Source organism: Excalfactoria chinensis, chromosome Z (assembly GCF_039878825.1).
Source record: "Excalfactoria chinensis isolate bCotChi1 chromosome Z, bCotChi1.hap2, whole genome shotgun sequence".
Classification (NCBI taxonomy): Eukaryota; Metazoa; Chordata; class Aves; order Galliformes; family Phasianidae; genus Excalfactoria; species Excalfactoria chinensis.
The window spans coordinates 56,656,416-56,673,329 of NC_092857.1; positions in this window are offsets into that span (position 1 = coordinate 56,656,416).

Here is a 16,914-nt window from a genome sequence, read left to right on the forward strand (position 1 = left end):
TAACACTGAAAAAAACACCAAACCCTCACTGCCAGCCACCACCCAAAAAAAAAAGTCAGTGAACAATGTCTATAGATAATCTTGGAGTAAACAGGAATATTAGGCAAAAAAATCATGGTAACAAAATGTCTCTGGAAAATCTCAGTTTATGTATTATCAGAGTCTGAGAGAGTTATCCTACTCTGTAAGGAAGAAAAACAAATAGCCAACAATTTATAATGGAAAACTTGCAGAAAGTAATTAAGGTGAACACTGAAGGTGAGCTATTTTTAAAATAGTTTCTTAAAAGTATGAATAAGAAAAAGGATTTTGGTAGTACCAAGTTGTCATAGGTGGCAGGCAATGGACAATTTGAGTGCCAGGGCATTGGTATGGCAACAAGGGAGGGATGCATTCATTCTAACCCTCTCAAGGCATTCAACTGGCCAGTTTCTCAACCTTTTAAAATCAGCTTGATGCAGAGCAAGCTTTCAGTTTCAGATTTTCTACTTCATTTGCAATGACTCGTCTTTGTTTATGGCCACTGATGTGTGTTTGGCTAGTAGAAAACCAATGCTTCATTACATGTGTAGAGAGCTCATGCTTCACTTCAAAACTGCTGTATAATGGTCAGTCTCAGCATGACATTTTTGTTTAACTAGTGTACTCGGCATTGCAATCACCACATGGAAACATTGATTCCAAGCCATCCATATAATGTAGTGCACCGTTACACAGACTCTCTGTAAAACAACTGCACACTTCCCATTCAGCACTGCACACTGCTAATTAAGAACCTGTTTATGTATTCCACTGATTTGAGAAACAGCACAAGTATGAAATGTAAATAAATCTCTGTAGTCCCTGCTCAAAGAGACTATTTCCACTGAGACACAACATACGTGAAGACAGTACTGTACCAGTGTTTTATGGTGAAGTTTTCCAGCAATTATGCATCTGATCCAGCAAATATCTGTGGTCACCAGGCAGTTCACATTTCTATAGTTATCCCTGCTGAATTCATGGCTTTAGGCAGCATCAAATAAATGTATAAAGGCTGCTTTAAAAATAATGCCTCCTATTTTATGATGTTGCCTTACAATATCAGAGTCAGAGGTTAGTGGTATGGCGGTAGAGCTTGAACCTTCCCACCAGTATTCTGTTATATGTTGTTGCTGTGTGACAGATTTCAGCAGAAGGGCAGTCCAACAGAATGGTGTCTGACATAGAAATGTGGATGAAACAAAGGTGTGTCAATGAATTCCTCCAAAAAAATGGCACCCACTGATGCTCATCAATACTTGCTGAGTGTTTGTGGAAACCAAACATTGGATGTGAGCACAGTGAGGGGTGGGTAGTGTGTTTCAGCAATGGTGACAGTGACGTGGAAGACTAGCCATATTCCAGAAAGCCATGCACAGCTGTCATGCCACAAAATGAAGAGCATCTTGATCAGCTCATATGCACAGATCAGCAAGTGATGATGACTGTGTTGAAAAAAAGTGTTCTGTAGCTGACCATTTTCTATATCAAATACTGCTGTTGTGTTATTTTTTGTAGTTTCCATGAAAATAAATAGAAGGCATTATCTTTAGAGTGACATAAGAAAAGTAGGGCCCATTTGATGAGTAAGCAAAGCTGATCTGTGTTAAATTGTCATGGATTACAAACAATGGATGGGTACCAGTTGCTCTGTGATAAACTGTCATAAACTGGCTGGGTTCATGCCTTTTAATCTAAAATGGTGGTTGTCAGTGGAATGCCAGTCACATCAGTTTAACCTTCTCAGTCTTTCAGTGAGTTCATCATTCAAACACTCGTACCTTTTCAGGAACTTACAGGAGGAAAATTGACTGAGCTGAAGAAGTTAGAATGATTAAAATAATCCCCAAACTATGTAAACTATAGGGAGCAACAAGAAATGAGTTGAAGAAAATTCTGCATTACTTTAAACTTTTTAGTGTGTGAGTTATGCAAATCTCAGTTCCACAAGACATCCACAAATAGGCTAAAACAATAACAGAGCTGGTAAGGGATCTTTTATTTGGTTGCCTTACATCCCAGTTCTGACTTGGCCTCAGTGAGACTTCAGTGAGACTTCATATGGATTTACTTCTATGACCGGATTATGCCTATGGCAGGGTCTGCCTCATTCTGGCAGTTTATTTTCCACGGCCTATTAAATTTCATAGTGGGAGCACTGATGGAGGATGCCAAGTGATCCTATGATTGTGAGAGTTGGTCCATACTTCCCTCATGCACATTTTAAAAAGTCATGCCAGGAAAACATAATAAACCATAATTCATCAAAAGCAATGCAACAAAATAATTAAAATTTGAGAAAAATTTCCTCAGTAAAGACAGAAGGAACAAAATCAGTAACATTGAAACTGTCTCTTATTAAGAAATGACACTATTTCTAGAGGAGTAGTACATGCTGGCAAAAAGAAAAACAAGGCTAGTTAATGATGCAATGCTGGGAATCAAAGAACATTAAGTTTAACACTGAACTGTACATACAAAGGATTGCTACAAGAAATGAGCAGCTTGGAAAAAAACAAAAAAACAAAAAAACAAAAAACAAACAAAAAACAAAACAAAACAAAACAAAAAAACAGTCTGAAATCTCATCTTTCTAGCCAGGGAATGGTTAGAGGTCTCAGAAAATCTAAAATAAATTCCAAAAAGCTATAAAAACAAGAGAATGGAAACCACATGCAACATAATGGAGTCTCAAAGCACCAAAGAACTTCTGTCCAATATAGACAGATTACACAGACATACATAGGTTATGTTCAGCTTGGATGAATTTTGAACATTTCTATGCTGAAAGCAGGGTTGTTTTGTTTTGTTTTGTTTTAAGTGAAAAATACAGAATAATTGTGTTTGGGACACACCTGGCAAGCAAGTGCTTTTGCTGACCACTGTAATTGACCTCACTCCTCAAAACTGAAACTGCTGTGAAGAAGATGCTTGTTTTCAGGTTTTTCTTCTTGTGTTTGAATTTTTCTTTTGTTCTTCCCAATTCATACCTTATGTTCACCAATACAGAAATAAACAAGATTAGAGCAATTGTGTGCTAGAACCTGACATGGGAAGGTATTCCACACTTTATCATTCTGGTGGCTTCATAAGCATAAGAGAGAATGAGGTTTGGTTCTAATTTTTTCATTTAATAACTCATGATTAATAAAACACTGTCACTGTCAATGCCAGAAATGCACAGCATTAAGTATCTTTTGAGTTGGAACAAGCAACACTTTCCAAGTGTTACAAAAGGTAGCAAAATTCAAGAGATATTTAAGAGATAATGGGTAAGCCTCCACTCTGACTGTTCCATTACCTAGGGTGTTGTTTTTTGGTTTTTTTTTTCGTTTCTTTTCTTGTGCACACATAGCCACTTTCATGAGCAGTTACCAGCAGCGCACCTTTCCTCTCCCAGCCACTCTGAGGATACCACAGCTGAAATTCAGGAGGCAAACTGCTAAGGACTGAGAGTAATTCACATTTTATCCTAGCTCTCCTGCTGAGATGTCACATTTTGTGCAGACTATAGTGTGATGCCTGCACTCATCCACTGAGGAGTGGACTGACCCCACCATTCCACTTCACATGTATTAAGCTGCCAAATGGTACAAAATTTCACTTAGTATCAGCATGAGCCAGATGTCAAAAGAAAGACAGTTACCACCATACAGTTGCCTGTCTCTGATTTTGCTTACTCTAAATACTTTTTTCAATAGAGGTGAAAGTCTATATTTTATCACACACAGGCAGAGGTTAATTTTTTCTTATTACACTAGCTTCTACTCAACTTCTTAGGGCTGGTTTCTGATAGAGCACAAGACTTGCATTTTGGATTTCCAAAGCTTCCTTCCCATCATGCGCGTAGAGGAGTGTTATTCATAAGAGGCTGTGTCTTCATGTGTTAGTCATTAGCAGAAATGGGCCATAGATCATGTCATGTTGTCTGTAACCTAGTTAGATTCTGACAGGAGAGAGCTTCTAAAATCATAGGTTCACATTAGAAACCTTTAAAAACTCATTAGCTTCTGATAATTATCCTAATATCCAAAGCACTAAAAATCACAGAGCTCATTTCTGTCTGAGAACCGACTGTGAATATGCTCAGAAAAAAGCTTTGCCTCTTCACTTCCCAGAATTAAAAGAGATATCTGTGCTGAACTTGAGCATTTGGGGCTGGTACAGTGAAGGCTGGTATGGAGTGAAAGCAACTCACTGAGACGCAGAGAAGGAAAAATTACTGTGAAATCTTACTTCACTGCTCTGCCATAGGACATCACCATTTCCAGCCACCTCCTCCTGAATGTTCCAAACTCAAAAAACAGTGCATTTCTCTAACCTACATTCTCACAAAAACCAAGAACATTGGTTTTATTGTGGTCATGGTAGAAAAGGTATTTTGGGGGCCACTCATCCTTATAAACATTACTTTTTAAGAGGACCTGACTATTTGAGCTTTGGTGTCTAGAGCCATATGTCCTTTGCGAGCTGCCGGTATCCAAGTGGCTGTTTCACATAAAGTTCTTCATGGCTCAAACCCTCATACATGGGCTGGGTCACAGTGGCCCAAAGATACCTTGTCTTGCTGAAGAATAAGGAAAGGAAGCACATTTCTTTCAACCTAAATAGCGACTGGTGTACATTAAAAGCCCTGGATGGTAGAGATGGTAGAGACCTGATATCCTTGGGAGTGCATGTTTCATAATTTTGGGGCTGTTTGACTTCTCTTTGTAGGGTGGACTAAGGACTGTCTTTGATTGCTGCACAAGGTTAGCACAGGAGGGCTGCAAGTTTTTTACTGAAGCCCGTGGTGAAGAATACCATCTTACAATTATTTTTTGTGACATTGTTTCAACATACCTCACCTAAAAGGTGAGCTAAAATGGAGATAATGACCTAGGGAGCAGTAGCCACAGTTCTGGAGACATGTTAGCCTGTGTGAACATAGAGTTAGGAATATAAAAGACATTTACTGGCAATATTTGTTACTCAGTAGTGTGGGTTTAGACCCCGAAAGTATCAGTAATTTCTTTACTGGCAGTTCATTGAGCACTTTTATTACAGAGTTTAATAAAATGCCACTTACATTCAGAGAAACAATCACAAAGGACATTAACAAGTATAAAACAATATGTTCTTGTGCTATCGGAGCCGTAAGCAGAATTTTGACATATAAAAATAAAGCTATGCTCTTTCGGTGTCTCACACTCCTACTTGATATAGCCAGGACAGAGTTAGTCACATTCTAATTATTCCTTGGTAAGAAGAGGAATATTTCTGAGCTCTTCCATGAAGTGCAAGAATCATCAGCATTTCTGTTACACCTGTGGTCCTGCCTGGGCAGTTACATGGACATTTCTGCTTCCTTTGATGGGGACCAAACTGAGATGCCAGCAACTGAGTAAATGACGAGGCCGAGCTGACCTCTCCATCTCCCACACATCTGAGAGGTATATTGTTATAAATGGTAGTTTTTTGAAGTCTGGATTCTTTACCATTTCTTGCTGTACACTCAAAACCACATAACATATTCTTTTCCTTGAAAATATTAGGTTCAGGAAATAGTAGAGGACAGCAGCAGAGACACTATTCGTGTTAGTAAATCTAAATACAAATACAGACAGTTGAAGTATATAGCCATGTTGGAAAGAGTGGGAGATTTTGGTCAAAGGAAAGTGAAAAAGTCTGAAAAGTCAATTCTTACCTGCAAAAAATAAGATGTCATATAAAGGTATATTTTTTTGAGTAAGGCTACCACAATTGAGTTTTAAAGAGAAAATTTTGTTTCCATTCATCTGACCGCATTGGCTTTGTTCATTTTATTCATTAACTCTATGAATGCCTCCATTTCAGAACATTTGTTGTGAGCTTAGGAAGGCTGTACAGGTGGTGCTGCCTCAGCAGGAAACCTGCTCCTTGCTGAGGGCCTGTCAATTGTTTGCAGTGAAACTAAAACAGAAGAATAAATATTAAATGTTGATGGATATTTGTCAGAAAAGATAGCAGTTTCAGTGGGACATGTCAGAAATAATGAATTCAGCATATCTACATTTTCTATGGCAAAGGGAATGGAGTGCTCCTGCTGCTCTCCTGGCAAACCCCAATTTTTTTCCCATTAATTTAAATTATAAATGATATAATGGTGGAATGGAAATGGATTGAACCTATAGAGATGAATCCACTGAAAAACTTCACACTTGCAAAGAAGAACAAAAGATGTTCTGAAATGCCACAGATCTTCTGTTTCTTGTGATATTTAGCCTCTTCAGTCCAACACTTTATTAAGCAATTTTTTTATTATTATTATTATTATTTTTCCCCTTACCTCCATTGAAACATTTTTGTGAAGCTCACCAAGAGTGCTAGGTTGCAATTATAAGTAAAAGCATGCCAATGCTTGGGAGTCCAAACTGGCAACGTTTTCTGATGTGTCAGCATGTAAGTATTATTGTAGTGTTATCATATTGTGGCATGAAAAAATAACATGGAGGCAGTTGTGCCAAAAGCTTAATGTTTGACTGAAAGCACACACAGAGTATCCATAGGTACACTTATGTTCTTTGCCAAAACATCATTTTAATATGAACCATTCAGTGGATCTTCCACTCCCTCATGAGAAACTATACTTTTTAATCTAAATCAATAAGGCAAAACCTTCATTGGCAGCTTTCCTCTATCCTGTACTGAGGAGAGAAAAAAAAGAAATTGTTTGATAAACTGCAGTACCTTGGGGGGACTTGACAGCATTATAAGGGAGGTGGTCTCAGGTCTGTAGCCCAGAGAAAGTTCTATGTTGCTTTATCTCTTTTCCCACAAACTGAACTTTACATTTTTGTAAAATATGAGATATTCCACGACAAATATATCTATACCTGTATCAACGTTAAAAGCAAAGCCAGAGGATAGAGCAAGTAGAGAAAAGGGAGCATGTTGGTCAAAACCAGGGAAAGTGCTGTGTCTTTTTTCTATGACTTGATGAAAATGATGTTTGAATTATCAATATAGGGAATCAGAAAAGTGCTGTTGCACACTGCATCATGGTACATTAAACATCTGAAGCAGTATCAAGCTTGACAAGCTAGTGGAAATTCATTCTGACACACACACAAAAAAGGAAGGATACATGCGCTACAGACTAAATTCAGATCCAGATGACTGCCTCACCATACAAATATACTAGGTGTGCTGAAGAATAATTTATTTCTACAACTGTTATTAAGTAGAGCCTCATCCTTCAGATAATCCCATGTAAATTGAGCCAGCTGCACTCTGACAAACACCAGCTCTTGGGCAAGGGTAGAAGTGAAGTTTAGTCATTCTTCATCCTCCTTTGATCTTTTGCATCCTCTGAACTTTATTGCACTGCAGAGTTTTCTAGCAACTACTACACTGCTCTCAGCAGCAGCATGGGACCAAACAGCCAAAAGTGGGATGAAGAATGTGGGCTCAATGACTTTAACTGCAGAAACAGCTGCTAAAAAGAAATTCATTGGAAACAGAGATGAGGTTTCACTGGAAAGAAACTTTGATTGTCTTAGTGGAAAAATTAATCCAGACCTACTCAATCGGGCATGTTTCATGAGATCTCAAAACAAAAGACTTGAATTGAATTTCTATGTCCTACCAACAGCACATGTAAGGAGTTACGGTAGAGGTAGGAGTATAAATCTAGTTTGGAAAACCTCTTCCTCATCTTTTTTATTTGTTCTCCTTAAAAAGACCATGAGCATTCTCAGTCGTTGCTGTAGCATCCCAGAAAGAACATAATGAACAGAAGCCCTTTCTCATACTTAAGCTAAGCCAGTATATAAAATGAAAATGAATAATAAGTTGTAAAGATAGTGAGGTGATATAGACAGAGGAAGTTTTTGCTCTCTATGCCCTCAGTTAAGTTGTCAAAAATAGTTAAATCTTCAAAATGTAAGTTTAATTAAAGACTACCTACCATTCTTATGCTTCCTATTCCTAAACTGATAGAATCTTTCTTACAGTAATGATTATGATTAATACAAAACCTGCTTCCCACAAATATTTTTCATTCTTACTTAAAAATGTGCTGCTTCTGCAAACATTTTCTGTGACCAGACTCCTTTGAGAAGCTGTATGTGAAAAGCAGAAGAAAAGTGGAATGCAAATACATTAAATGTGAATTCACATAGAATTTAATAATAAAAAAATTGCACAGCATTGCCTGGCAATGACTGTTAGAGCATCGGAATCAAATTCAGAAGGATGAATACAGCTGACAGAAATGTGTCAAGATAAACACTGGAAAAATTAATGTTGGGACCAAGAGGAACTGGATTTCAAAGGCACTAAGAGATCTACTGCTGCAGTTAGGTACATGAACTTTGGATTTAAGAGGAATCTTGCACTTGTCTATCAGACTGGATTAAGATGGATCCCACCCGCTGCAGGCAAAAGCCAGTTGCAGTTGAGAAGCCACACAGCTGCAATGGCAACAGTGTCAGGGGCATAAATTTGAACACAATGGGGTGTTAATTTGGTCATCTTGTTTACAGACCTCACTTGATTTGCACACCCCCACCATAAAATACACTGCCGACTGAATCTTCAAACCATGTACACCAAATGAAGATGTGAAATTACACTCTCAATTACACTCTCTCTGATTAAATATTTGACACTGAGCTGCCACCACCATGTTGTGAAAAGGCTGATTTTCGCTTAGTTTTTTAACAAAAATCACATCTAACCACAGATCTCTGAGTCCCAAACAGAAACTAGAGCCTCCCTCTGGCCTAAGACTTCAATCTCTGAATTGTGTTAAAACTGCATCAAGTGCCTGATATAGCAGCAAAAGGCTTGGTGTTTCCAAGGAACGTAGGACTATTAAATGGTATCAGCCCACCTAAGGCATTCATGCAGCAGCTTTAGCTGGCTCTGTATGCCAGCTGAAGTGGACAGCAACTGCTGGTATCTGAGTGATGCTGAAATACAACATTTGGCAATGGGAGAAGAGCATATTACCCCATGAAACTCAGGGATAATAGAACTCCAGAAACAGTTCAGAAAGATTTTGTACATTCTCATTCATCTTCAGACTTTCTCTCAGAATTCAGAAAGCTTGGCACAGGAGCAATACAAACTGGCAGTTCTTGTGCTGAAAGCCCCCAGAAGATATGCCCCACCAACATGGTATTTCTGAAAGAGGAATAAGTTTCAGAAGGGGAAAACATATTTCAACCCCCTTTGAAAACCACAGCACATGTCAAAGAGGGAAGTATGCTGCTGGTCTACATGAACACTCATTTGCACCTGGCAGAGGAGGAAGACCTGAAGAGCCATTAAAGCCTGATGTATGGAAGTGGTTTATGTATTGTAAATAGGAGCAAGGCTCAGAGTTTCAGTTGTCTTTGCCATAAAATAATGAATACTGGATTCCTAGGGTGTACATCTGCAGTTGGGCAGGGCTTAGCAGCAATGTATGCACTAGCATATGCTCCTCATCTCCTGGCTGGTTTGCTAGAGGAGCTAGATAGAACTGGTTTAAAGGTCTTTCTTCTTTCTGCCCTTTCACACCAGCTGCCTATTGCTATGTCTCTTCCCCACACTGTAGAGCCCCTAGATAAAGAGAGGAGAAATTAAAAAAAAGGTGAGAGGGAGCATCTTCTTATTAGGCTTTTTACAATAATTTCTGCCTCTGCCATTTCTCCTTTGACTGTATTCCAGTAGCTATAACTATTAAAATCAGGAGAGTTATTGCCTGTGAGCTTAGTCTAAATGAAATCCTTGGTACTCTGGAGAATTTCCTGACACTTTTAGCACCACAGAAGTACTGTGGTACCCAGAAATATCTTGGGCACAGGCATAAGTACATTTCCAAGGCCATTTTACATCTGAGTCTTGTTATCTATTACAATGGATGACGCTAATTAGTTTCCTTAACTAAACAGTGGTTTTATGTTTTAACAATAAATGAAGAATGTGAAAAGCTCAGATATATGTAGGCTACTATTGTCTGGCTCTAATGCCCTGTGGCATTCAGTGTATAGTATATGAACTGATCTATGGTCAGCTTCATCTTTGAATGAGAGCAGCAGTGTGGCTGCTGCTATCCATATATTTTAACTTCCTGCCTGAAGGTAGTTCTGTGGGCCAGATGAACTTTTCAGTGAAAGCACTAACTTGTATCTGTTTTAGCATATCACTTTATTATACTGTTTAAATAATTCACCAGTAAGATAAGGTAATATGACATTGTATGTTCAAGAAGAAAAATAATAATAAAAAAAAACCTTGCTTTTCTTTAAAATAAAAATGATTTTGAAACTGGTTGGAGATTTAGAATGACTGATTTATTCTGATAATAGATTAATAGTTAAAAAGCACACCATGAGGCACAGTGCTGCATCAGTTGTATAAAGCATTCCTATTTCCACTTCAAAATACAAGTTCTGCAGCATGCTGTTAGAGACATATATATTTCTTACATCGAAATAATCTCTGGTGATTCTTAATACCCATTTCTTATTTCTAGGAACAATATACAAGTCTTTAGGCTGTGAAGTGAAGAACAATATATCCACTTGAAATTACGGAGATGTTCCAGATGCTTATAGCAGAATTTGGACTGAGTCCAGCATGCAGGGTCTAACACCCCTACTTTCGGTTAAAGTGCCACGGGATCTTTTCACAGGAGTAAATTGCAGATTGCAAAACAGTTACCTTAACTAGTTCCTGATGTGCTGCTTCACACCACATTCAAATCTCCATCTGTGGTGTCTGCAACTACTGTTCAAAAAGTGAAGGATAGAGCACAGTAATAAATATGATGCAGCTCTCTGATAGTGCCACAGAGTGACTTTCCTGTCATAGGCCCAATAATTTAATATGAAATGTACTTCAAGACTGTGCAAATCCCGCATAATGCCTAGGAACAATCTGGATGTCTAGGAGAGCATGTGGACATCATTTTAAGTATTATCAAGTTGCGCTCTAAATATATTCCTCAGCATATTGTTCTTTTCCTGTCTGGTCGCATCGGGTTGTCATTCATTGTTATGAAGCATCCATGTACCACCCCAGACATGACAGCATTTTCAAAGAATGAAATGCTTTTAATACAGCAGTATATATAGTATCCAGGCTTGGATAACCATGTGTTGTGTCTATATCGTACCACACAACATTATTGACCCATGAAGCAGAGATGCAAGTTTGCTTTCAAACCTCTTTCTTTAGGGCTTCTCTTTCTGTGGGGTCACAGCTCACTAAGTCCTTCTCCTCATTCTTGCCTGTTTGACTAATCCAGAGAAGGGCAGCAGCTGTTTTCAAAAAGCCATTCCATCAAAAATCCATCGATAGTGAATCTTAACTCAGACTAAGCTACTAGAATCCCTAGAGGGGAAAAAATCAAGTTGACTAGTAGCCTAAGCATGCTGGTTTCACAAGAGATGGCAAGTCAAAGAAATGACATATCACAGTAAAAGAAAGAACTAAAGAAGTAGCAAAGAAAGGAATTTTGTTTTTAAAGCTGGAAAAATGTACAGCCCAGGTGTGAGAGGTTTAACCAAGAGAGGAGAATCCTAATAGAATATGAGAAAAACATACACAAAGAGGAAAAAGTGTTTGAGGAGCAGGAGAAGGTGGAAGGGGTGATGACAGAAAAGATCTGAAGGAATAACAGTGTGAGAGTTTTCTTGAATGAAGCAATGATTAACTATTCTTAGGTAGCTCCTCCGGTATGGCTTGATGGTTGCTCTAGAAATACACACAGTTCATTTTATGAAAAATTTTCAAGCAGTATCTTATTTGGAGTAATTTGATACTGTCTGTCTTACAATGCCCAGAAAAGAAAGTGACAATGGGAAAAGTGTATCTTCTAAAACCACAAATGAGATTAGAAGAAAATAATTTCAGTGGGCACAGGAATTCCACACCCCCCTCCCAACCCCCCCCCTTTTCCCCCCCTGTTTACATTTTAAGTAAATTTTCAAGTAAATTTTCAAGTATCAAATATACAAATGGTAAGCAAAGGAAACACTTACATATACAATATCAACATCTTTCATACTGACATATTTGTGCAAATGTACATTTATTTGAAATATGGTTTTAAAAGAATCTTGATGATACATGGCTAAAATTATCTCTGGTATAATTCCACTGAATTAAAGAGGTTGCAGAGGGAGGGAATAAATTTGCCTCCTGGTGTTATTGGTGAAGAAAAAAAAAAAAAAGAAAAAAGAAAAAAGAAAAAAAAAAAAAAAAGAGTTTTATGTCAAGATGTTTTTTATGAACTTGAATCCAGTTTCTAATCATCCAGATTGCCCTGTACAATAAACTCTTGATTATGACTGCTGGCGTTAACAGTAATAAGACAAGATGATGTGTAGCACAATTTTCTTCATTCAGCTTTTCATTCTCCCACTGCTCCTAAAAAGTCTCCATATCTTTCTGTTGGTTTTGTTTAAAAGTCATGTAAAATTAGATATTATCAATCAAGTCACACATTCTCAAGTGCAAAAACATTATTTTGTTGATTGCCATGTAGCTTTGTGGGACCAAGCAGAACAGCTCCACTCCCTGTTCGGGAAAGTTGACACTGTTGTGCTAGTGTAACTTCCTGCTGAACTGATAGCAAAAGTGAAAACACTGACTTTCCTTTGGTCTGTGGAGACCAATGGAAGACACTCATCTGCATTCTTTCCACTGCATAGCTTCAGCCCTGTACAACACACTTGTCTCTACCAACACTAATTAAAACAAGGAGGGAAAAAAATTAGATGTTTGTACTCAAACAAAATTATTTGAAGACAGAAATGCATGTTGGAAAGATAATCAGCAAAAGACATTCATTTCTATTTCATATTGTGGTGTTTTCTTGTCTTTACTGTTCAGGGCTTAAAGTCTGGAAACTTTGCTGCCCTGACTGTGAGTAGTTTATGAGTGTCAAAAGTTGGTTGGAGGTATGAGAACTGAAACCTTGCAGCTTCTGTGGAAATCCTAATGTGAGCAGGAGGACTGATGGGGTTTCCCAGTGTCCTGTAATTACTGCTGAAGAGAGATACATACTTATGGGATTTCAGTCTCTGGGGAGTTTTTCTTCTCTATTTCAAGCACCTCTCAATTGTTGCTAAACCAGCTAAGGGATGTTATTCTTTAACTGTCTGAGATGCTCATCCTAGATTTTTTATTTCATTTTACACAAAAAACACCCATTTATGTAATACCAGGGACATTTATGTGGCTGATGTTTTAAACGGATGGATGAAAATCCTTTTTTTACTTCCAAATAATTAAAGCAGCATAATTCTTCACTGTTGCAAAACATGCTAAAGAGGTCTACGTGAACTACAAGAAATAGTAAGTGGAAAAAAAATACAGGGATGGAAGATGAGACTAACAGCATTCGTAGTTGTTTATGGTAACTAAAAAGGTGACTACACATGTCTGAGATATGAATGTCAGCTCTCAGGAAGGAATCACCTCCAGGAAAATTCAGTTAGCTAGTCATTGCAAGGCTAATTTGGTTTAATATGTGCTAAAAGAAAGTTGGGAAGCCTCAGAGAAACAAGTGTTTTAGAAGCAGGTGAGCAAAACTAGGAAGGATGTACCTACTCACTGTGCTAAGGCTCCCAGTGATGCAGATCTGCTGGTGTCAGAGAATGCTAAGGACAACATAGGGTGCTCTCAAGCTTTTCTCATATTCATAGAAACACAGAATCATAGAATCATAGAATCAACTGTTCAGGTAGCAAAATACCTTAATGATCATTGAATCCAACCATGACCTAACCATCCTACCCTAACTCTAACAACTCTCCTCTAAATCATGTTCCTGAACACTGCATCCAAATGGTTTTTAAACACATCCAGGTATGGTGACCCAACCACCTCCCTGGGGAGCCTATTCCAGTGCTTACCAATCCTTTATGTAAAGAAGTGTTTCCTAATATCCAACTTGAAGTCATTTCCCCTCATTCTGTCACCTGTCACCAGAGAGAAGAGACCAACTCCGCTTTTGTTATAAACAGCCTTCAGATATTGGAAGAGTACAACAAGATTTCCCCTCAGCCTTCTTTTCCCCAGACTAAACATCCCTAGTTCCTTCAGTCTCTCCTCATAGGGCATATTTTCCAATCCCTTCACAAGCCTTGTTGCCCTTCACTGGACCTGATCCAGCACCTCAACGTCCCTTCTGTACTGAGGTGGCCAAAACTGAACACAGTACTCGAGGTGAGGCCTCACCAATGACAAGTACAGGGGAAGGATGACTTCCCTAGTCTTGCTCCCCACACCACTTGTTATACAAGCCAGGATGCCAGTGGCCTTCTTGGCCACTTGGGCAGACTGCTGGCTCATATTCAGCTGACTGTCCATCAGTACATCAAGGTCCTTTTCCATCAGGCAGCTTTCCAGCCACTCCTCCCCAAGCCTGTAGGGTTGTCTGGCGTTGTTGTGACCAAAATTCAGGACCTGACTCTTGGCACTACTGAAACTCATACGGTTTGCCTTGGCCCATCAATGCAGTCTATCCAAGTCCTTCTGTCGTGCCCTTCTCCCCTCAGGTGGATCAACACTCCCTCCCAACTTGGTGTTTTCTACAAACTTACTGAGGGTGCACTCAATCCTCTCATCAAGACTGTTAATAAAGATCTCAAATAGAAGTGGCCGCAGTACCGAGCCCTGGGGGCCACCACTTAAGAATGGCCACCAGTTGGATTTAACTCCATTGATCACAACTCTTTGGGCCCAGCCATCCAGCCACTGTTTCACTGAGCAGAGTGCACACCCATTCTAACAGTATGACACTTCTTCATGAGAATGTTATGGGGGACAGTGTCAAAGGCCTTACTGAAGTCCAGGTTAACCACATCAACAGCCTAACCTTCATCCACTAAACAGGTCACCTTGCCACAGAATGAAATCAGGTTTGTCAGACAGGATCTACCATTCGTAAACACATGCTGACTGGGCCTGATCCCTGGATCCTGATATTCTAAAGGTAAAGAAAGGTGTATACTCAACTGTACGCTGGGGTGCAGCAGGCCTAGTGCTTCCACTGGGCAAGGGAATGGGTTATACCCTCTGCTCTGTGCTGTGAGGCCTCACCTTCAGCACTGCATGTGGGATGGGTTTCACAGTAGAAAAAGGGAATAAAGCTATTAGAGTGTGTTCAAAGAAGGGCTGCAAAGCCAGTGAAGGGTCTGAAGGAACACATGAGGTCCCAGTGTTTGCTCAGTGCAGAGCGGAGCAGGCTGAGAGGAGGCCTCATGACACCTGCAGCTCCTCACATTGGGTGGAGGGCAGTTCTGAGTTCTGCTGTGTATGACAGCAACAGGGCCCAAGGGAATGGCATGGAGCTGTGTCAGGAGAGGGACAGTTGGCAGTTAAAGACCAAACTGCCTGAGTTCAAGAAGTGCTCTCAGACATAGGGTTTAGATTTTAGGTAGTCCTGTGTGGAGTCAGGAGTTGGACTTGATGATTCCTGTGTGTTTCTTCAAATTCAGGGTATTCTGTGATTCTGTGAGTTCATGATGTGCCTCGCTTTCCAGCTGAGGAAGGTTTGCAGCATCTTGCAGGGTCACAGCATGGGCACAGGCTGAGGAGCAAACAGTCATGTCAGGTTCCCCACGGCCTCAGGCAGCTGAAACTGGCTGAGGAGAACCAGCCACTTCCCTTGTCTCTGTGTGAGCCTAAAATAGCCTGGGTCTATGCCAGTTGTCAGTCTGATTTCTTCTACTTCAATGCTAAGAAAGGTATAACCAACTTGCATTAGGAGGATTTTTGTGTGCGTGTGTGTTAAAAAGATGTTTATATTGCATGTGGAAAAACCCAGTCTTCCCTGAGCCAAAAGCACTGGCAAGACAATGAAATAGCCCACATCTGAGCAATTTCTATCTCATCATAGAGCCTGGAGAGGCTTAAAGCAGTATAAATATCTTTTTGCATTTCTGGAGATTGTGACCTTGTGTCTGCTGTTTTGTAGCAGAGAGATTTGATGCCCAGCTGGCCATGAACTGTGGGCTCCCTTGAAAAACCTCTTCCTATGTAGGACGGTATAAAGCTCTTGCAACATTCCTTTTCAGTCAATGACCTCATGCACGTGGCATTTTATCTTCAAGAGATTGCCACTTTTGTCTGATACACAACTGGCTGCACAAACAGCCCATTGACAAAGGCCCATAGAGGCAGAAGCAGACACTGAAGCACGTGGCTGTTTTACAAGAACAGCTTTCCCTCTCAAGGCGGTGAATAATGTTCATCACTGTCTTGCCCACAGATATTCATCAAGTGTGAGTCTCCCACTATCTGAGGGAGACCAAGAGAGGAAAAGAAGGCAATGATCACCCTCTATGCTCTGCTTGGTTCCTGAAACAAGTTGTGTGTAATGATTAGCCCACAGTGTCCTTGCGAACCCTGTCACCACTGTGCCACATTTTGATGGGGGTTTTCTCTGCCTTGCTCCCTTAATAAATACTAAATATCTTTTTTCTGCCTTCTACATTTTTTTTAAATGGCAAATTGCCACATTTTAAAGATTTTATACCAGCCTCAGAGCATGAAACTAACACTCACTGTTTTCACATACTTTGGCACAGAAATAAATATTTTATTTATGCAGGTAGTTCCACTGACGCATCTGGCCTCACTAGAAGGGATCATTGTCAACTCTAACTATCACATCACTTGAATAATAATTATTGCTCTTTATTTGGCATTACCCCACAAGGCAAAGAGACACGGCAGTGCTTACATCTTCTACACAAACCAACAGCAATAGTCGTGAAGTGGAACATATGCTACATATATTCCCATTATCTTAACTTTTCAAGACCTTTTTTTTTTTTTTTTTTTTTTTTTTTTTTTTTTTTTTAAGGGAAGGTCATGTATCTCTTCCCATCTTCCTGGAGAGCACAAGCACAAAATTCAGTGCTGCAGGTA